Source organism: Podarcis cretensis (assembly GCF_951804945.1).
Source record: "Podarcis cretensis genome assembly, chromosome: 10".
NCBI lineage: Eukaryota > Metazoa > Chordata > Lepidosauria > Squamata > Lacertidae > Podarcis > Podarcis cretensis.
This window is the reverse complement of record NC_137179.1, coordinates 48,335,111-48,358,479: the sequence shown is the minus strand read 5'-3', so window position 1 is coordinate 48,358,479 and position 23,369 is coordinate 48,335,111. Positions and strand designations below refer to the sequence as shown.

Genomic DNA, 23,369 nt, shown 5'->3' with positions numbered 1-23,369 from the left:
ACCTCTTTGCATGAGGTACCTCAAGAAAAAGACTGAAACTAGTGAACCCTTGGAAATGCTTCAGCTTAAAAAAAATAATAATCTCAGGTCTACAGTTTTTCTCTACTCAGGTAAGTCCCATTGAGTTAAACAGGACCAAGGTAGGAAAATGTTTAGATTATTAGAACACCTATGATTTCTGCAGCATAACGTTTATAAAATATAATGTTGATAATTAATACGAGGAAATTAGCAGCAAAGAAATGACATTCTTAATCTAAAATAAGCACAAACACAGTAATACTGTTATCATGACACTGCATAAGGATTGTATGGATATGATCAAAGTGAAATTCCTGCTAGTATCTCTTCAACTCTCCTACAGAATTAGTTGAAGAAAATATATTAAGACGTGACTTATAGCTTGGACCCCAGAATATCCTTTTTTACTTTAACTAAAGAGCCTTCTCTTCAGTCATTTTTCTCACTTCTTTTCGTACAGCTTTTCTTACCCATCATTTTTCCTACCTTGTGGAGCTGCGTCCATAAGTTCACACAAGCAAATCCAAGAATAACAGAAATGTAAGTAATATCTTTATAATGAGCATCTAAAACATCACAAAGTAGCCAACAGTTGTCTACCACTGTGGTCAGCACTGCCTTCATTTCTCCATAACGGTGTCTTGAAATTCTATGTTCTGAGATGTCTTTCAACAGTTAATCAACTACTGGCTGTGAAATGTTAATAACGTCCTACAAACAAAATATAATTGCTTCTTCTTATCTACCCTGTTACAAGCAAGATATCTTAATATACAAAATATAATTTACTATATAAAATACACTGAGCTGTGTATTTGCTCTTCTCATTTAAAAGTTGCATTTTCTGCAACTTTGCCCAGTTGGTGTTATTGCAGGCCACCCAAATGGACTTCTCTCAGCATTTTCCCTATGAATTTTCCTACACTGCTGCTTTCTCATGATGCCCCAGTGTTGGTTTAGCCTTCCACCTAAACATTTCAAAAAGTTAATTTAATATGGATACCGAGTTTAAATCCCCTGACTTATACATTCTTCCCATTTTCCTGTTGAAGGACTGTTTTTCCTCTATCGTCAAGTTCATTTTCACATTTAAGAGAAGCAAACGCACAGAATTGTACAACAGTCAGAAGATTTTTACAACAGTTACCACTGCATACAAAACACAACAGAACAAAAACAGCGACTCTAATACATGGTTCACCTTTTGTGCAAGGCAGAAAGTACACAGGTGAAGGGGAGGGGGTTAAAAATACCAAACTGGTGAATTATCTACAAATGTGATATCCAAATACAGGTCAAACATAGAGGTCCACCTCCACGCAATTTTCAGCAGAGATACCTTACCTTCTGCTATTGGCCAAGCACAGAAAGATGTTGGGTTGTACAAGCATGAGTTGACTAACAAAGGGCAGAACATCAGAGGGAAATCTTGATTGTGCCTTTCACCAGAGATACATTCCAAAGAATAGTGAGTGTGAAACTACAATCACAGAGTAAAGGAAATGGGCAATACTTCACTCACAAACAGTAAATTTGTCAGCTGGCCAGCAGCAAGAAGCTCAGAGCCTCTAGTGAGCTCAAAGCTTCTAGTGTGTAAAATTCCTTTGTTTTCTCCGGTGGGGTGTGCTTTTGAAAATCTTTTTTAAAAGCAGGAATCTATTCCAAGCAGCTACTTTAGTTTTCCATCAAACCAGCACAGGTAGGATAAGACTCCACACCTATCTATGCTCAAGATTGAAAGAAAGGAACAGGACGGATGATACCATGTCAACATTCTGAAGCTTTGCAAGCAGGCAATGCTTATTCATGGCCTTGTTAATACAAGGAGCAAGAGCTGTCCACTAGTGATGGTGCTGAAATAAGGCTGATAGGCCATAGAGGCCATGAGCTGGAATTTCAGCATTGCAAAAAGAAAGAAAGAAAGAAAGAAAGAAAGAAAGAAAGAAAGATCGTTATTATTATTATTATGAATTAAATCTGTATACTTCCCTTCATCAGAAGATCACAGGGTGGTTTACAACATAAAAATAAGAAATGAGAAAACAAACTACATAACAAAAAAACAAATAAGCCCCTACCACAAGCACGTTTAAAAGCTAATAGATAAATAAGAGCTTCAGAAGATGATTGCAGAGCCAGTTCAAATGGGGATAGGCATTCCTTGAAGTATTGCAGTCCTGAGCCATTTAAGGTTTCATAGGTGAGAACCAACACTTTGAATTGGGCCTCGAAACTAACTGGCAGCCAGTGCGGTCAGGCCAGGATTGGTGTTAGATGCTCAAACAATCTTGCCCCAGTGAGCAACTGTCCACTTAATTCTGCTGAAGTTTCCAGACTGTCTTCATAGGCAGCACTAAGTATAGTAATCTAACCTACAGGTTACCAGAGCGTGGACAACAGTAATTAGGCTCTCCTTGGGCCACAATGTTGAAGCTGATAAAAGGTACAGTGGTACCTCAGGTTAAATATGCTTCAGGTTACATACGCTTCAGGCTACAGACTCCGCTAACCCAGAAATAATACCTCGGGTTAAGAACTTTGCTTCAGGATAAGAACAGAAATCGTGCTCCAGCAGCGTGGTGGCAGCGGGAGGCCCCATTAGCTAAAGTGGTGCTTCAGGTTAAGAACAGTTTCAGGTTAAGAACGGACCTCCGGAACGAATTAAGTACTTAACCCAAGGTACCACTGTACTCTATGCCACTGAGGGCTCTTGACTCAAGCAACAGCAAAGGATCCATAAGTACCCTCCCTATCCAGTTTCCTGCTTCATTTCATTCTCTTAGCAACTACGCCATACCACTTTTTAGGTGTTATCAAAAACCATTTCCCACATTTCACAGTACAATTCGACCCATGCATAAACCAATTCCAGTGCTAGCTGCGTTTCAGCACAGACAATGCAGGTTGGTTGCTAAGCACCTACCTGCAGTAAATGCACAACATAGCTAGGACTCCTATGCATGCAATGCCCTTGAAGCTGACTCAGAAACTCCAGAGGGTGCAGAATGCCATGGTGAGGCTCCTTACGGGGTCCTTGCCATGGGATTACATTCATCCAGTGCTTTACCAGCTGCACTGGCTCCCGGTGGAGTACAGGGTCAGGTTCAAGGTGCTAGTTTTGACCTTTAAAGCCCCATGCAGCCTAGGACCCTCGTACCTAAGGGACCGCCTCTCCTAGTATGCCCCGCGGAGGACCTTAAGGTCCATAAATAACAACACTTTGGAAGTCCCGAGCCCCAAGGAGGTTAGATTGGCCTCAACCAGGGCCAGGGCCAGGGCCTTTTCAGCTTTGGCCCTGACCTGGTGGAACGCCCTACCGCAGGAGATCAGAGCCCTGTGGGATTTGACATCTTTTCGCAGGGCCTGCAAGACAGAGCTGTTCCGCCTGGCCTTTGGGCTGGACTCAGTCTGACCTCCCTCTCATTTCTTTTTATGGAACCCCTTATATGGGATTTTGTATATAAATTTTCCCTCAGCTCTTTTTGCTGGCCCATGTAGGACCAGCATGGATAGTTGGCCCTGGTGAATATTTGATGTTTTCTCCCTTTATAGTCTATGGGCTACCACTAAAACGAGGCTGCATTTTAAGCTGTATTCTAACCTCTATTTTTTTAAAAAAAATGTTTCTACTATATTTTATATTAGCCACCCTGAGACCGGTCTTGGCTGGGGAGGGCGGGGTATAAATAATAATAATAATAATAATAATAATAATAATTCTGTCATAAATGCTTCAATAATCATTATACTCCATAGGACAGTCATAGTGCAAGACTACAACTTGTGTTTGAGGACTATGGAGCAGCAACAAGGGGGGATACTGTGGATCTTTAAATCCCAGTAACATTTTAATGACCTCAATTTTTAACAGAAGATCAATCCAATTTACAGTTTAATTTATAGAGCGTGTCTTTTCAGTAACAATGCTGCACCTGCTCCATGATCCGAAAGGAAGTCATCTGAGGATCTTAATAATGACACAGGAGGATGAGGGGAAAGAACCGCTGCAGTCAGTCAAACAGCTCTTCCCTAGGAGCACCCTATATATAACAGAAAATTGGACAGCAATGGCACCACGTTTCAACAGAAAAGAAACCCCAACAGAAGCCCGATGAGAAGTAAAGATGCAGCAGAAGATTCATGCTGTGAAGGGCATTCTACAAATACCTAATGAGATCAGAGGTATCACCTGCAATACATCTTCCAACGAAATTTTTCCTAGGTAGTTGAAGAACCTACCGTATTTTTCGCTCTATAAGACGCACCTAGTTTTTGGAGGAGGAAAACAAGAAAAAAATATTCTGAATCTCAGAAGCCAGAACAACAAGAGGGATCGCTGCGCAGCGAAAGCAGCGATCCCTCTTGCTGTTCTGGCTTCTGGGATAGCTGCGCAGTCTATATTCGCTCCATAAGATGCACACACATTTCCCCTTACTTTTTAGGAGGCAAAAAGTGAGTCTTATAGAGCAAAAAATACGGTATGTTGAAATGAAACAAAATGGGAATAAAACTTTAAGAACCCACAAATCTGGGTTCTCTCTTTGGAAACAATATTGCAGAAAAGGATGACCTGTAATCTCAAGATACCACTGCACCATGAGCCTCCTAGAACATGTCACCTGGGTTATCTGAGTTACGTAGATTTGATTCCCTGTTTGACAGCTTCTTTTTCACAAAATCATTATCCTTTCTAAAATATTCTATTTTATATTAAGTATATCACAAGCTTCAACCATACTAAAGGCCTTTTACACATTTAACAATTTTATTAGGACGGGGTGAGGGGCCTCACTTCAAATGGATCTTCAAATGGATCCTACCTGTAATTAAAGCCAAGATCTAAGCAGACACAGCCAACTTGGTCCTCAAAAGCACGAAAACTAGTAGAAGTCCCCTTGATGTAAATTGGACTGAAAATGGTGGAAGTGCTTTGAGAACAGAGCTGAAAATGAAATAGTGATGAATACCAGGCAATCAAAGCAGCAGGACACAAACTATAGTATTTGATTTATTTTTCAGAAGTATTCTTTGTAGAACATTCAAGTTCAGACAATGGACGTTCACACTCCTTTCTTTGAGAAGTCATGAAATCAATTCATGGAGCTAAGATTTTGTAGCCCAGTACTGTTTGCAAGGGGGCCATTTCTTCTCTTCCAATTTCTCCTCTCAAAACTAAAGTTTCTCTTGTATGTAAACTTACTTGCATGGAGCACATAATTATCTCAAAACAGATGGTTTAAGTTGATGGAGAAGAGTAAGAGAGCCATCCTTGAGAGGTTCTGCATCCTCCTCTTTTTATTTCACTTAGTAGCTATTATAAAGCAAAAGCCTAAAGGCAGATTCTCTTGCAAGGAAAATGTGAGGTCCAGGTATAGAAAACAAAACATGTGTTGTCATCCAGATAAGTATATACATGGCTGAAGACTCATACTGTGTTAACCATTTATTGCACAGATTTTCCTGTACTCTTGATGGCTATAAATAATTTGCTACAGGGCGGCATACTTCTTCTGTGCTACCTAAAGGCAAAGGTAAAGGGACCCCTGACCATTAGGTCCAGTCGTGGCCGACTCTGGGGTTGCGGCGCTCATCTCACTTTACTGGCCGAGGGAGCCGGCGTACAGCTTCCGGGTCATGTGGCCAGCATGACTAAGCCGCTTCTGGCGAACCAGAGCAGTGCACGGAAACGACGTTTACCTTCCCGCCGGAGCGATACCTATTTATCTACTTGCACTTTGATGTGCTTTTGAACTGCTAGGTTGGCAGGAGCAGGGACCGAGCAACGGGAGCTCACCCCATCTCGGGGATTCAAACCGCCGACCTTCTGATCGGCAAGTCCTAGGCTCTGTGGTGTAACCCATAGCTCCACCCACGTCCCTCTGTGCTACCTACTACTAGCAAATTTTCCTCACACCCTTGCTGTTCTTTAATTATACTGCTATGCCTCACCCAAACCTCTGCTAAGCAGTAGCAAGGTTCCAGGCTCTCACTCAGAGTCATGTTTCCATTGTGAATTCAGGGCACAACAGAGGATGTAGCGTTCTAAGATATATGGTTTATTTTACATCAATATACACCCAAAGAAGGTGGGTGCAGAACATTATACCTCGAGAGTGTCTCTCATTACCCCTCTCACAGCTTCAGCAAACTTGGGGCCAAAGAAACAGTCAGCCATGGTTCCCGGCCTCTTGGTGCAGCCTCCTTCAGCAAGAGATGGTTCTGGCCTTTGTTCTCCCTTTCTTCTTTCCGGGAACTCCTCGTCCAAGCAGCTGCTCCTCATCCCTCGGGTATCCCCAGACTCATTTTTTCCAGTGAGCACTGCCTGCCCTCTCCCTGCCACCTTGACAATCCCAGTCCGCCCAGGTCCAAGGACTCCTCTTTTATGTGGGTCATCAAGACCTTTTGTGAAAGACTCTTTCCCAGATGGAAAGTAAGCTTAGCCTGAATTTTCCCTGACCTGGAATCTTCCTTCCAATACTCCAAATATTAGCTAGATCCTGACATTCATTAATTTATGGCAGGCATCCCCAAACTCGGCCCTCCAGATGTTTTGGGACTACAACTCCCATCATCCCTAGCTAACAGGACCAGTGGTCAGGGATGATGGGAATTGTAGTCCCAAAACATCTGGAGGGCCGAGTTTGTCTGATTTATGCCTGATTTATGAGGTTTAGGGAGGGTCTACCTGCCCAACTTATAAAAGTACCCTCTCCCTTTTTTTCACTTTTGGTTGCAACTGGACATATAAGGATTTGCATGTTAACCTCATGCACATCTTGGACCAGATATGACTCAGCACATGGCAGGGGAATAATAATGCAGTGTGTTATATAATTCTCACACTGTGCAGAAGACTTTAATTCTGTCTTCCAGAAATAGTTTGGTTATATATTGTAGAATGGGAAAATCTATTCATTGAGATTACTTTCCTTTCGTTTTGTGCCATTTCTAACGTAGGAAGTTAATCAAGCCATTATTCACAAAGTGGCTGCTTGAATTCCTACAAACATAATGAATGTTTTTATATGTTTCATCATTAATCAGAAAATTAGAAAACTGTATTATTAAATACTCACTAAGCATTTTGCATCTAATTATTTACCGTACATACTGATGTTCTACTGGCTTAAGAATGTGAATGATGTCACAACAAACATACAGTTTGTACCAAAACACAAACCATCTTTAGACTTCCTGAAATTAAAAAAGAATAATTTTTTTCATCTTATTTCCTATGTTCTTTGTACTCTTTACCAACGAATTCCACACGAAGAAAAGTTACCAAAATAAATGAAATAGTCCTACAACACACAGAAAAACCCTATATTCACATTACACCAGGACTAGATATATACCACTGCTGTGGCAGCAGAAAAGATGTCATATCCAATGCATACTTCAAGACTGGCAGTGGAGACCAGAAACTACAAAAATGGCGTAAGAATAGTAGACACAGTGTTGGGGTCCTTATAGCTGCCTAATTAGGGAATGTGTTGGTGGCAACACTCACATGCTGTCCCCACACAAGTGCAGCAAATGAACATGCCTCCAGCACGTTCCCATCACACTATACATGGAATATGCTGGATAATTCCACAATGCCTCCATTCCTTCAGCCCCATCAGGATAGCCAGAAACAACCTTAGTGCCACCCAGGCAGGTGTTTGAATTAACTTGTGCTCCTCAAAATCACTGTTTCAGGAGTACCATACTAAGTTGAGGAAGATGAAACATACCACACACATTAAAAACACACAAAGCCCTCCAGGAACAGAAGTTCCTGGGTGAACGGGGAGCTCATTTGCTAAGCAGCCATGGTGTGATGGCCTGGGATTCGGACTGAGAGGCTGAACCTGAGGAATCCCAGCCTGCACAGGAGTCCCCACCTCCAGAACCAGCTGAGCCGGGGCTGGGGTCTGAGCCTGAAGGGTCCTCACCTGTGCTGGATCCTCAGGTGCAGGCACCAGCTGAGTCTGCTCTGGCTCCTGAGGTGATGGAGGAACCATTGCCTGCAGGTGCTCCACTCTCAGCCCCGTCAGGGGAGGCTGAGGTTGCCTCTGGGTCCGGTAACCCTCCAGCCTCTCCTGAGCTGCAGAAGCTCAGGGCAGAGAGACGGAGGGAACTAAGTTCCTGCAAGAGGAGTGCTCGCCTCCAGGCCAGGAGAGGCGAGTCACCTGTGGACCGGGGCTGCCCTATGCCTTGGGGCAGATAAAAGCCAGTCAGCCCCAGTCCCAGGTTGCAGGAGCAGCGTGGTTGCTAGCCTGTTCCTGCCTGCACCCTGTCCTGCTCTTCTGCCAGAGTTCCTGACCCTACCCAACTCCCTGCCTTGGACCCAGCTACAGCTTTGATGGACAGCCTCCATACCGCACCATCGACCTCGGACTGGGCTCGGACCTAACGTCTCAGTTAGCCCCCAGGACGAGCACACATGGGGAGGGCAGGCGGGATGTACAAATATTGTTTCTTTACAATATTTCACTTTTTTTCCCTTTATAGCAATTCCTCTGAGGGTACTGAGAACTGTCAAGGCCACCCCATAGGCTTCATAGCTGAGTGGCAACGGGAATGTCCAATCCCCAAATCTCTATGCACTGCAATTCCAGGCTTCCATTTAATTCCTGCTCCACGCTATCTCCCTCTTAAAATGCTGGTGGGCTTAACTTACTTTGCACAGTCATAAGAACTTTCAAGGCTAAAAGTATTTCATGTTACATTACATTATTATCATATATATATATATATATATATATGAATGAAATCATTCCTGTACTGCTGAAACACAATACAAGAAAACTGCTGCCTCAAGTAATATTTCAATAGCTAGTTTATCCATTCAAACACAAATTATTTCACACCATTAAAGTAAGTAAAAATAAAAAGCAGTCATTTCAAGCTTAGATGAAATGGTGGCAAGTATAGCCTGCTACACACAGTTTTCACAATGCCTAGTATTTGTAGAGCAGTACCAGAATGTATTACTGCTACGAAACCTGCTAGTACCAAAAACGCAAAAGAATAGTTCTTCATCTCTCTTCTCAGCCTGTCCAAAGTTTATACAGCTTTAACCATACAGAATTCATATGGAGACATTTATGGAGAGTCAGGAATACGGCTACAGACTCCAAAATCCCTTCGCCTTGACAGATTTAGGCCATCTGAGTACATTTTCTGCTTCTTTCATCCCCTCAGGAGCTAAAATTGAAGGAGATTTGAAAACCATGATTTTACAAAGAGAAAAAGCCAAAAATGAGGAGAGCAAATGATTAATAGGTACCAAGCTATCTATCTGTACATATACATATACATATTCTAAAGGCAGCATATGGAAGTTGACCCCATTGTTTCGATATAATCTGGGTAACATGTTTAGAATTAAAGTTACAGAATATTAAATACAATGCACTGGAATCCTAACTGATGGATAATGAGCTTAAATACATTCAGATGCTGAAACTGCAAAGCAAGTATTTCCCCGCCTTCCAATCCGCTCTCCTCTTTCATAACTCACTTCCAGTATATTATTGGAACAATTTCTTCCTGGACATTTTAAAGAAACCGACTAGAGTACATTGATTCAGCTGCAACAGTACAAGACAAACACATGCTGACATTTTAAGATAAACTGCTTTTTAAAGACAAAACGTGGGGTTTTTTAATTTAAAAAAAATGTTTTATTCAAGAAGGAGAGGTAAAAGGTGTGCAGAAACCCTCCAGTTAAATATGTCCATGTCTTGTTGTTTTCAACAGGAAGGTTAGCACATGCTTAACTCTTCCACATTGAAATCATCAGAACTTAAAAATTGTTAATTCGAGTTGCAGGCATATAAGTTATTTCCATCACAGCAAGTAAAGGTATGTCCTATTTCCCATCTCTGATAGTTTTCTAAATCTGCTCCTGTTCAAGGAAAATTAGGTAAGATGATTCCATTTCAGCAGCCCACTGTAGCTAGTCCAAGTTTAACTGTCAGAAATACAACCTGCCAATGTTCTATGTGAAAAGGGGCATTTCTTACAAGTGCCTTCTGCACTGAGGTAACTTAAAAATGCAAATGACTTACATTTATTTATGCACTGACATAACATAAAAAGTGGGCATAAGGGGAAAGGAAAACAGTTATGTGATAGCGCTAACTGCAAAACAACTTTGATGTTCAGAAAGCTCACAGAGACGCTGATGTTGATGAGACAAGTCCACACAGTGATGAATAAAGAGCAAGTAGTTCAGAAGAAGAATTACAGCAACATTTAATAAGGGAGGACGCATGTCACCAGAAGGAGAAAACACCTATCACTTATATAAAAGTGTTTAATCTAAAGTAGTTCAAATGATCAAATTGCAAAGCACTCTCGGCCAAAGCTCAGCCCTTTTCAGCAATTTCCCCAGCTTTTCAGTCAAATACCAGAAAGTCTCAAGATTTTTTATTCATATTCTTTGTAAGAATGTAGCTGAAATGTGTGTTAGTTTACCCCATGCAAGCACAGAAAATTGCAAACGTTTTGTAATTGACCCCCTGCCTGCAAAGACAGGCAATGTTTAGTGAAAACTCCCATTTCTAGAGGGAGCTTCAGAAAATGATTTCAAGAGGTTGGAGGGTGGGGCTATTCTTCTTTCCCCTTCCCCATGAGCAACAGGAGCAGAATAAGAAAGTGTGGTATAATGGTTAGAGTGTCACACTAGGATTGTGGAGACTCGGGTTCCAATCTCTACTCAGCCAGGAAGCTCACTGAGTGGTTTGGGGGCCAATCACTATTTCTTAGTTAATCTACACTGCAGGGCTGGAGGATAATAAGCATGTATGCCAATTTGCCAATTCAGCTTTTTTGGAGGAAAAGTTATAAATAAATGATTAAGTTCTGCAAAGTTAAATATAGGAGCAAAAGTGCATAACATGTATCGAGCCTGAGAAACTCAGTTTTTCTTGGTACGGAATCTGGATAACGTTTCTGCAGAATTTCAATGTATTTCTTATTTAGCATACAGCTTACACAAAACCCTGTGCATAATAGCTGCAAAGGACGACAACTCATGAACATCTCAAAAACATTTCGCTGTTATATTTATTTCCTTCTTCTTTTAAAAAACAAACTTTGTATCATGGAAATACTGCACTTTCCAAACAATGCCAACAGCCTAATTTATTTTATTCCAGAGAAAATGGGACTCCTTTCCACAACTAGAATCCACCGCAATGTTTGAACGAACATTTAAGGTCTTAAATTTGGGAGGGGGTCAGGGATGTGCACACAAGTCCTGCCCTCAACTTTCCCTTATGCACAATGGCTCCATGTCAGACCTTTACATTCTAAGCATGAAAATATGTAAAAGGCTTCTATATATGTTTGGCTGAATGCATTCGCACAGTAAGGAATGCAGCTTACATTAAAGATCTGATGTTGAGTCAGCACGCACTGAGATACTGGGAGGTCTTACACGTACAACCCTCAATCCCTTCCCAGTTTAAGCTCACACATGTTCAGTCTCATGCCTCAATAGGGTCTGTCAGTATATACCTAGGTGGCTGTCACAGGGAACTACTGGACAATACTTGTAACGTCATTTCCCATGCCATTTTTAATACAATTCCCATGGCATTTGTAATTTTTTTCTCAATGTATTTTTTTCCTCTTGTACAGTATAGTGTTGTTCCACTGTACCACTCAAGTGTAGCGGCCTTCACATACACATTATATCTATCTATCTATCTATCATCTATCTATCATCTATCTATATCTATCTATCATCTATCTATCTATCTATCTATCTATATATGAAGCATCATTGTCTCTACACTCTTGCCTCTCAGCAATGTCTGAAAGTTTGCCTCCTATTCCAAGAACGAATAGGCTGAAGCACATTCTACACATGTTCAGATATATTCTCTTCTTCATCCAATACAAACCAACCCCACACATTGAAACAAGGCCCCTATGGGAAGCCCTAGCTCAAATTAAGCAGTAGGAAGCTAAATAATGCACTTCCAGTCATTACAAAAGGGTCTACTCCGCATAACAGCAATTGTTGCCTGGCACAGAGCACATTATCCTTCCAACATTTTCTAATGCATTATGGATGGGAAAGGCTCTAAAGAAATGTTTGCCAAACTTGGTTCTCCAGCAGTTTTTGGACTACAGTTCCCATAATCCCTGGCCACTGGTCCTGCTAGTTAAGGATGATGAGAGTTGTAGTCCAAAAACAGCTAGAGACCCAAGTTTGGGAAACGCTAATACCAAGTATTACACTCTTATCAGTATTGGTGTGCAAATACATTAATATATAAAACATTATTACTGTGGCTGAGTTCACATATGGGCACTGACCACTGGATGTGTGAAATAGCCATCATAAATCAATCACTGCCAAGGGAACATTTCTTTAAACACAATACTTTACAACGCAGCCAATCCACACAATGATGTAAAAAGAGCTGTGTTGGATCAGACTAACAGCCTACATAGTTTTTCCCACTGTGGCTAACCAGAAGCTTCTGGAAATCTCACAAACAATCACAAACAATCTCACAAAAAAGCCATGAAGGCAATAGCCTTTCCCTCTTTCTTACCCCCTAGGAATATAGCCTTTGATTATCATTTTAACAAAGAAACTGTACACAAGACAGTAGAAGGTGCAACTATTCCTGTGCTTATCACATATCCGAAGGTTAGATGTTGGAGGAAAAGCTGGACTAAAATCAAGATACTAGCTTTCCTTTCAAGACACTCGTTTTCGAGGAGTTGAAAAATAACAAGCGGGAGAATTGAATAATGCAGTTTTCAATTTATAATCTGAAATGGTACTGTCCAGGAAGAGGATGTGGTACTACTTCCCTTTTTGAAACAACTCTTGAAGAGAAGGGGAATAAGCATGTGCTTAATTAATTTTAAAATGTACACAATGAAACACAATCCTAAAGGGGTTCTGTTTTTTAAAAAAACAGTGCTCCAAAACATCTTCAGAAGCAATTCTATGATTATATGAGTTTCTCAGCAAAAGTAAATGTAACCAATTGCTTTTTACTTCATGATACAGTAGACACTTCCTGATACTACCTCAGTAATGGACAGTCTCTCCTTAGCTCTCAGAAGATTTAATAGAGTACATCATATTATTGCATGGTAGGTTTGGCTATACTGTATAACACTATACATTGGTACCTCGGGTTACATACGCTTCAGGTTACATACGCTTCAGGGTACATACGCTTCAGGTTACAGACTCCGCTAACCCAGAAATAGTACCTCGTGTTAAGAACTTTGATTCAGGATGAGAACAGAAATCGTGCTCCGGCAGCGCGGCAGCAGTGGGAGGCCCCATTAGCTAAAGTGCTGCTTCAGGTTAAGAACAGTTTCAGGTTAAGAACGGACCTCCGGAATGAATTAAGTACTTAACCGAGGTACCACTGTATTTTGAACTGCATTTACCAAAATAAAACGAGCCTGCCCATTTGTTCAGATCTTCACTGGAGAGTCAGTTCTGTGTGTTCTCCTTTCTGAAGCAACATGAGTGGTCACAACTTTTTTGTGTCACCTCATTTATGGAACTCCCTCCACATATCCATTTTCCCGGTACCAGCATTGTTGAGACTTGGGCAACCTACGTAAAAACGTCTGCTGTCCAACTGGTACCTCATGGATTTTGTTGATTTTTAAGTATGGATGTGCTGATGGCCATGCACCTACTTTATTTTGGTAGAAACAGTTATTTATGTTGATAATTTTTTTCAGGCTGGGCAAGCCACCTCAATAAGTGTTGGCAGTAAACAACATATAAAAGTTTTAAAGGGGTTAACAGTAACATTGAAAATAAACTATAGAGTGTATAAATTCTGATAACCTTGGAATACCAAATTGTCCCATTCTTCAAATGTATACATAACTAATTTTGTAACTGCTTTCCAACATTTATAAAAAAATATGCTGCTGCTTAAAGTCTTGCCGCATATGAACAGCGACGGCTCTGATGTCTAAGAGTTTCTCATTATGTAAGGACCACAGAAACCAATTTATAGATCCCCGCCTCCGCATAGGCTGCATTATATTTATTCTGCATATATCACACTACAGTCGCAAGGAATTCGGGACTGCAATCCTTTCTTGACAAAGTATCTCCATTTTAGGCACGTATAATGAGTACCATCCTCACAGCTGCAACAAAGTAGTATCTTATTATTTTATCTCACTGTCTGCAAACTGTGTTTCCAAATACATTGTATGAAAGAAGCAGCACAAAACCCAACTGTATTGTATTCCTGTGGGAGTGAAAAGCTTTGCACTACAGTCTTAGATGAGCACTTGAGGTTGACATGATTATTTTGTGCTTCCTTTTGATAGGCAACTGGTAATACAAGGTTTATCAGAAGCTGGGTAGCAACTTCTGCAGAATTAGAGCACAAGTCTCTGTATGGTCTGTCTGCAGTAGGAGGGAACCGGAGGTTGATTGAATCAACCATGATGGATAGAAGCTATGATATTAGTGATGTCATCAGTCACCAGACTTTCAGCTGATAACACTTTTACTATAAAGATACTCTGTTTGAAATACATTCATGCACCAGAGATGTCTGGTTGCAAGCATAGCTTATATATTTTTGGAACATATATTGCTTTAATTTCGAGAACACGAATAAATTTCCTGTACCATGCTATATGCTGGCATAACCCATTATCTCATTTGTTGACCATTCTGCCTTAATATGAAGTTGTATGCTTAAGCATTGTGTTTGATTAGATCAAAGCTGTTTACTGCCTCAATCAGTCTGGATATTTTACCTTACAGGGAAAGAAACAGTCATTCTTTTCCTATGATTTTTACTATTTATGATGTCCTTGCACTATTTTAAAAACTGAATGGTCAGTGAAAAATACTGTGTGTATTTGCTCCAAGGAAGTCCTCTGAAGTACAATGCTTCTTACACTTTAGTAAGTGGGCTTTGGGTTGAAGCACAATAAATATTAAGAGAGAGAGAGAGAGTGTGTTAATCCCAATTATCTGTCATAGTGTTTTAATTATGGAATTTTATTCATTGCACAATTTGTGTTTAGCTCATAAGGAACTAATAAATTTATACTGTACTGTCATAGCAATGCCAGTTTGAAAAAGAAAATAACCTGTTCTAAGGTTACTGTTGTCCATACAATACGGCTTTGTATTCTAAAGCGGTACTTAAATCAGAGAAGACAACTCAGCAGCTTTTCGGAATCTTTAATCGCCCTTCATACATTCATGCAGTCTTTAATTTATTTTCTCTCTTTTTTTGCTTTTGCTCTGGTTACTCTGTATGTTCATATTGACACCATGCATATATCACATGTAGATCACATAATCCTGGGATTGTAAAAAATAATAAACATTACAGTTTCTACACTACTAGACTATGTATTTTTTATTTTTTTAAAAAATGTTTCTGATAGTTAACAATTTGAATATCATTAATAAACACAATTCTCTATTTATTTAGTTAGACAGACAGATAGATAGATAATAAATAAACATGTAGCTCTCAACGCAATCCTACCTACTCAGAAATAAGTCCTATTAAGGTCAATGGGGTTTACTCCCAGTTAAGAGGTTACAGGATTGCACCCTTAAACATTTCAATAAAATATTGCTCAAATTAAAATGGGCACGTTTCATTCATTAAGGTTTCAATCCTATGCACACTTACCAAGGAGTAATTTACTCAGAATTCTAAGTAAAAATGCATAGGATTGGAATGCAAGTCCTTTTTTAAAAAATACTGTAATTTGCAAGAAAAATGAATGCGTTTCTGGATGACATTATGGCATAACGTCCTCTGTTCTAAGTTAAAGAGCTACTTTAAGCTACAGGTCTTTATTATTTACTACCAGATATGAATAAATCACAGTTATCTGCCCAGTACAATATGATCCCCAGTTGACTGCTATGCTTCTCTATATCTAGGCAAATCCATAGCATTAAATATTGCATGGCATTGAGATAGTCTCCTATCTGTATGCATGCAACTGAACATTTAGCGGAGTCTTTTCTCAGTTTAGCATTCAGAGGTGCTATCCTAATCAGATGGAAGTTCATCCCTAGAAGAGTGATTTTCCCACCAACTCCGGTGATTCCATGAACTCTTTCTGCATGTAGCCTTGAAAAATCTGCTGCCAATTAGAATAGACCATCTGCTGTCTGTTAGGTTATAAACAATGCTTAGCTAGGTAGATCAGTGCTTTGATGCCATATTGAAAGCTTCAAATGTTCTTATAATAAAATTATCAAATATTTTGATTATTAAATAGTGCTCTGCAGTTTCAGAGCAATGGGGCAGGCTATCTCCTTGAACATAAATCTTTATGAGGTCCTATGAATCTTCTATCATAATATTGCCTTTCTTTACAAGTGGTTTTCTAATGCAGTTATCTTACCCGCACACGTGGTTTTCCATTCCACATAGCTGCTACATTCTGTCTGCCCCAGTGCAATGCTGAAAAACCCATGTTTTTCACAAAAGGCATGCAAAAATGATGCATCTAGTCTCTGATAAAAAACATTATATACACAGTATACCAGGAAATCCCTTTCAAAAAAATTTTTGCATTACCTATTCATTTAATTGGGGCTGGAGCAAAATAATTTCTTGGTGGATTGTGCCCTGAGTGGAATCAAGATATTCTCAGGCACATATTAGCAGATAGACACCATACCGTTCATGCTGCTCCCACAGCCATATATATAATACTGCTACTCTATCGGTAATAACAATCCTATCTTAAGATTGTTAGGACAAGAGGCAACCGTGTTTTGGTACAGAAAGAGTTAACTCACACAATGTCAAAAATGTTAGTTTTAGAAATCAAGACCTGGATGGGTAAAAACTCCAAAAATTATTGTATTTGCAGTAAATACTTAACATTGTCTCTCTAATACTCCACCAATTACAAAATCACTTGATGGATATATTAAAAAGAAACTCTGCTGCAAATTGTGGAACCCTCATTATACAAAAATATGTCAAAGAGGGTTTCCTAATGACTGTGGTATGTCATCTTGGAAGCAGGTTATTCATTTGCTTTGATGCTCTAAAAATATTTGGCAGCTCAGCTCTCTAAATATATTTACATGGGAATATGCTACATTGATACTGGTGAGCCTTAGTTCAAAGTAAGTATGTTGAAGAGTCTGCAAATATAATTATACACTAATATAACTTCTTACTTTAGTTTATATTGATTAACAAAGTAAATTGTAAATCTGATGACAACTTAAATGTCTGTGCCTAAGGCCAACTGATAAACCAGGTACTTTAAATGAACCCTATGCTGCAAATATACCTTAACACCTTGAAGTGCTTTGTCTGGCTTTTGTAAAATAATAATAATAATAATAATAATAATAATAATAATAATAATACAGTATTTCTACAGGAGACAGAAAAAAATGATCATTACTAATATTATCATAGAGCTTATGAATCGTGTTCTCTACAGTTAAAACAACAAACTTAAAAAGTTCTCCAGACAGGTGTAAACTGCTGAAAAGGATGTACAAAACAGAGCAAAACGATTAACAGGATAACTACATATATTTACAGTACTCAAAACAGTTGCCTCTTTTGCTCCCAACAGTCAGATCCATAGCTGAACGAGAAACAAAGCAGGTATTTCAAAATTCCTGCTTTTGCAAAGGTGTTTAGAAAAGGAGGGAGGGGCATTGAGAAAGTCTCACTGTTAAATAGTAGGTGCTAACCCAGTCAAAATGAAAATCCACATTAATCTAATATACGTCTAATAAATGGAAGGAAGCAAAACAGATTACCCCCCCCCAAAAAAAAAGGCATAAGGCACAACTTGGAAAGTATTTACCCAGAAATAAATGAAATCAAACCTCAGGGTTTATAAAGCCTATTTTTCCCAGAGATTCATAAAACAATTCCTCTACTCTTTAACCTCTCCCTCCAGTCATTCAATAAAGCGACTAGTCTCCAAACAGAATAAAAATCTCAGGATATATGAGGCTCTGGAAGTTACCAGCCTTGCTCTTTATGAAAGGAGTTAGGCAGAGAAATCAATAGTCTCTCACAGATGGCCCCCGCATCTCCTCCTGCAGATATTGGGGGGGGGGTGCAGGGTGAGGATTAAAATAATACGGAACAGACAGTGTGAGGATTTCAAAGAGAAGACTTGACACATCTCATTGATCCACGCTGCAGTACATATGGGTTAGTTAAACACAAATGTAGTGCCATTTCACACCAATATGCCTTCTTATTTGAAGAGAATGTCGCTTATTTTTATTTCAGGGAAACAATTCTTATTTCTGCACCTCACTACTGGGGGGTGGGTCCCCTTCTTTCAGACCCCACTCATCACACCATAGCTAGATCTACCTGGAGTTCTAGAAAAGCAGGTATCCCAAAGCCCAGTACACTTCTTCAAATAAGATATTTTTAAATCTCCTTAGAAACCAAGCAGGAATCAACTGGAATTGAGGTAGACAGTTTACCACCACTGGGTTTTTTGGAATCTCTCTTCAGTTTAAGAGAGTGGGGAGCGGTGGGAGTCTTTTCAAGAACATACATACCAGTATATTGTGCACAAAACCACTAATCTAGAACAACCACCATCACAAGATTTTCGACTCAACAAGGTCTTAGTAAAGGTACAGTCCCCTTTTCATCCATCACCTTGCAAGGGTGTTCGCCAAACATCCACCCTGGATTCCACAGAGCGCAGTTCAAGAATGCTACAAAGGTATAAACCAACCAGGGATAGGTATGCACCCAAATATTGAGGTGACATTTCTCCACAACTCTCTTCTGCCCACCACACCACCTACCCAAAACTCTGTCCTGATGTAAAAAGACAGCTTCTCAGGTTGAGAGATTTACTGTGTTAAGACGAGGAAGGGGACCCAGGTTCCACGTCTCCCAGCTCATGTCAAATGCCCACACAGCCCCAGGGCGCGCGCGCACACACACACAGCCTTTTTGTTATTATTCCAGATTAAGCAATCCAGAATAACCTCACCAACTGCAGTTCCCACATCACCCATTTGCGTGAACCGGCCGACATAAAAAAAAACCCCCACGAAGATCCCCTCTTAACCACACTAGTGAAAGTAGAGGCGGGTGGTTCTGGTTACTGGGCGTTAAAAGGCGCGTAACTAATCCACTTTTAGAGATCTCACGTCTGCCCTCTAAGCAGGGAGCAGGAGCGGCCGAGCCCAGCCCATGCGGGAAAGGAAGCCCTGGCGGCGGCGTCGCCTTTCCTCACCTACCTGCAGACCCGCTTCCTTAAGGAACCACCTAGCGATCCTCCTTCAGGTCCCGGAGGGAAACTCCAGCTTTATCGGACTTGCATCGCTTACAAATCCCAAATTCGCCTGCAGCATCCAGTGGCATGGGGGCGGGAGAGAGAGGAGAGAGCTGGTTCAAAAGAGAGCGGGCTACTTTTATGTGTCTAAATAGGATTCGGAGGCGAGTTCAAAACAAACCAGAAGGCCAACGGGGGCGAAATTTGGGGGTTGTGCTATAGATCTGCTTTGCACGGTTTCCAAACCACAACCGTACAAAACGTTAAAGGGGGGGGGGGGTTGCGCGAAAGAGAAAAACGCCGCTTTCAACCTTCTCTCTTTTTCTTTCGCCCCTCCGAAAAAGCAAGTTAGTCCCGCAGCTCCTCCGCCCTTTGGCTGCTCAGCGACGCCCCGATCCACTCAAGAGAAGGTTTTGGGTTTTTTTTAGAAAAATAAAATCAAGAGCAACAACTCCGGACTATTGCAGAGAGATCTCCCCGCGCTCTGTTATTCCATTTGTGGTTAGTTTGCTTTGCTTTCAGCACGCGGGGCCACTTTCGGCCACTTTGCCTCCCTCCATTCTGCTCCCTTTCCCGGGGAAGAAAGCGGGCGGGGAAAATTCTTCCTTCAGCGCAGCCAGTCTGCTCGTAGTTCTCCAGGTCGCTGGCTTAGCTCGCTGCTGCTGCTGCTGCTGCTGCTTCAGGCGGGCGATTCGACGGCACCTCGCTCTCCTTCTCCCCTGAAAGCGCGGGGAACCATCTGCGCGGCTGGGGCGGGCAAGCAGACAGGCAGCGGGGAGAAAGCGCCCACGTCCCGAGGAGGCGGCAGATGGCGCGTCCTTTGGGTGAGGGCGGAACACTGTTTCTCCACCCCACGCCTTGCTCCTGCGGGGTGCAAGGTCTCCAGACGGGCGAGAGGTCGGGCGCCCCGGGCTCGTCCCAGGACCTCTTCTGGCCGCCGAGGGTCCCTCACGCAGGCAGCCGCCCAGCCCGCCCCGTGCCCGTCGCAAGAGCAGCCTCCCGCATCTGCCCCAAGCCCGGGAGCGCTGCTACGATCCCGGGCAGGCGCGTCCTCTTGAGGCGCCGGGGCGGGCTGTGAAGGGAGGCAGACGCCGAGTAACGAGGAGCCGCTACGTCGAGGGAGAGGCCGGTCCTCCTCCTGGCGCGCTTCCTCCGCGCGGTGCGGGGCTGCGGTGCCGACGCCTCCCTCCCCGGGGGAGCTGCTTTTCCCGTCTCTCCCGGGAGGCGCGAGTGGACGGGTGGGGATCCTTCCCGGGGAGCTGAAATCCCATCCAGGAAGGCGGCAGAAACCCGAAGGCGAGCGGCTGGCCGAGCGGAGAGCGGGAAAAGAGTGCGGCGCCAGGCTCAGGCTGGCTCCCCTTCTTCCTCTTCTCCCGCTCGCCTCACTCCACTCCTTTCTTCGGGCAGGGGAGAGAGCGCCTGCTGGCAGAGGCGGGAAAAAGGCAGCCGTCTCCAAATGCTGGCCTCTGTCTCCCTCCAGCGTTTGTCTTCTTCTTTGGCGATCCCTCGAGTAAGATTGTCTTCCATAAACACAGTTTTAACAGTGAGTCCGTAAGTGACTGTGGAGGCCTTACACACGTCCTTCCACAGTGGGGACATAGGTTCCCGGGCAGGAGTTGATCACGGTGAGGGTTTGCCAAGCGTGCCTTCCTCTCAGCAAGTTTCTCCCTTTCCTCCTGAGTTCAAGCGTCTTCAAAGCCCATGACATCTTTGGTAAAGGCTTTTCTCCAATTGGAGCGCTCGCAGGCCAGTGTTTCCCAGTTGTCAGTGTTTATACTACATTTTTTTAGATTTGCCTTGAAAGAGTCTTTAAACCTCTTTTTTTGACCACCAGCATTACACTTTCTATTTTTAAGTTCAGAATAGAGTAGTTGCTTTGGAAGACGATAATCAGGGATGTGAACACTATGACCAGTCCAAGTTGATGTTGAAGAATCATCGCTTTGACACTGGTGATCTTTGCTTCTTCCAGTACACTAGCATTAGTTCACCTCTCTTCCCAAGTGATGTGTAAATTTTTCCAGAGACACCAGTGATGGAATCTTTCGAGGAATTGGAGATAGCGTTTATAAGTGGTCCATGCTTCGCAAGCGTACAGCAAGGTTGGTAGTACAATAGCTTTGTAAACAAGCTTTTTGGTTTCCCTGCGGATGTCCCGGTCCTCAAGCACTCTGCACTTCAGTTGGGAGAAAGCTGCACAGGCAGAGCTCAGGCAATGCTGGGTTTACGAGCATTTGTAAATGTACACTCCCTGGGCAGATGATCGAGGCCAGTCGCGGTTCAAACCCACTACCTCGCAAAGCCTTAAAGGCTGGTTTTGGAAACGGGCGGGGAACTTAAGCAAGCCCAAATGCTGGGCTGCAATATTGATGGATAACACTAGGTAACATACAGCGACATAAGAGGAGCCCCAAAGGGCCGGCCCACCCATGAGACAGGCTGAAGCAATGGCCCCGAGTGGTGGGATATTCCACCCAAGGAGCAGATACTGATGCCAGTCTTCCTTCCTCCTTGCTCCTGATGTAGATCTTCCCTGGCGGGGAGGCCTGTGCCGTTTGGGGGCCTTCCTCAGGTGCCAGAACGCCCTGGGCCAGCTAGTCAAGGCATAGGTCCCATCGGCCCCACCAATAAAATATTTGAGGGGCCAGGCACCCCCAAAGTTAATGGACATTGGCATACAAATAGTGTGCGTGTGCCACACCATGTGATAGATTTCCTCCCCCCGGCCCCAATATTTTATTCAAGATGTCACCGCTGAGCCCAGTGTGGTTCTCAACGGCAGCCATCCACAGCAGCCATGCAACAGCACACACTCCCCACTTGCAATACTGCCTCTGACACATTGGGTGTAGAAGTAGCCATTGTGGCTAGTACAGTATCCTTCATGAATTTGCCTAACCATCTTTTAAATCCACCCAAGTTGGCCAATCACTGCCTCTTGTGGGAGTAAATTCCAGAAGTGAACTATGCACCACTGTGTGAAGAAGTACAGTGATACCTCAGGTTAAGTACTTAATTCGTTCTGGAGGTCTGTTCTTAACCTGAAACTGTTCTTAACCTGAAGCACCACTTTAGCTAATGGGGCCTCCTGCTGCCGCCGCACTGCTGGAGCACGATTTCTGTTCTCACCCTGAAGCAAAGTTCTTAACCTGAAGCACTTTCTGGGTTAGCGGAGTCTGTAACCTGAAGCGTATGTAACCCGAGGTACCACTGTACTTTAATCTGTCCTAAATCTTCCCACATCTAGTTTCTTTTATTGCCCCTGAGTTCTAGTTATTAGAGAGGAGAAAAAAAACTTATCTATCCACTTTTTTCCATGCCATACATAGTTTATACACCTCACCCCTAAGAAAATAAGAGTAGCCTTGCTGGATCGAGACAATTCAATTAGACTTATGTTTGAGTAGATGCATATAGTACTGTACTACAAGGGTTCAGTGTGAGAATAAGTCACAGTGGCATCTCTATTAGAGCTAGACCTGTTTCCAGATTTATGTAGTGGTTAAGAGCAGTGAACTCATAATCTGGTGAACCAGGTTCACTTCCCCGCTCCTCCACATGCAGCTGCTGGGTGACCTTGGGCCAGTCACACTTCTCTGAAGTCTCTCAGCCCCACTTACCTCACAGAGTGTTTGTTGTGGGGGAGGAAGGGGAAGGAGATTGTTAGCCGCTTTGAGACTCCTTAAGGGGGAGTAGAAGGTGGGATATCAAGTCCAAAACTCTCCTCTCCTCTTCCTGGGCAGAGCATTCCACAAACAGGGAGCCACTGTAGAAAAGGCCCATTCTTCTGCTGCCACCCTCCACTCATGGAGGGGGCACAGAAAGAAAGACCTCAGATGTTCCAGGTGCTTCATTTATGTTTTTAATGATGTCTTTACTGATGCTTTTACAGTGGTACCTCTGGTTAAGAACTTAATTTGTTCCGGAGGTCCATTCTTAACCTGAAACTGTTCTTAACCTGAGGTACCAGTTTCGCTAATGGGGCCTCCTGCTGCCATGCGATTTCTGTTCTCATCCTGAGGTAAAGTTCTTAGCCTGAGGTACTATTTCTGGGTTAGCGGCGTCTGTAACCT

General features: G+C 42.4%; 1 protein-coding gene across 2 annotated transcripts in view; it reads right to left on the bottom strand.

Annotated features, from left to right (window-relative positions):
• The window catches only part of TAFA2 (TAFA chemokine like family member 2), a 131,464-nt gene extending 110,805 nt beyond the window's left edge, over nt 1-20,659 (bottom strand). The window contains exon 1 of one of the 2 annotated variants that reach the window (XR_013843196.1): nt 19,262-20,659. The gene's annotated coding sequence lies outside the window, so the exon portion shown is untranslated. Of the gene's footprint in view, nt 1-18,820; nt 18,941-19,261 lie in introns of those variants that run through there. The other variant, XR_013843197.1, reaches the window with a different exon arrangement.
• Between the last annotated feature and the right edge of the window lie 2,710 nt (nt 20,660-23,369).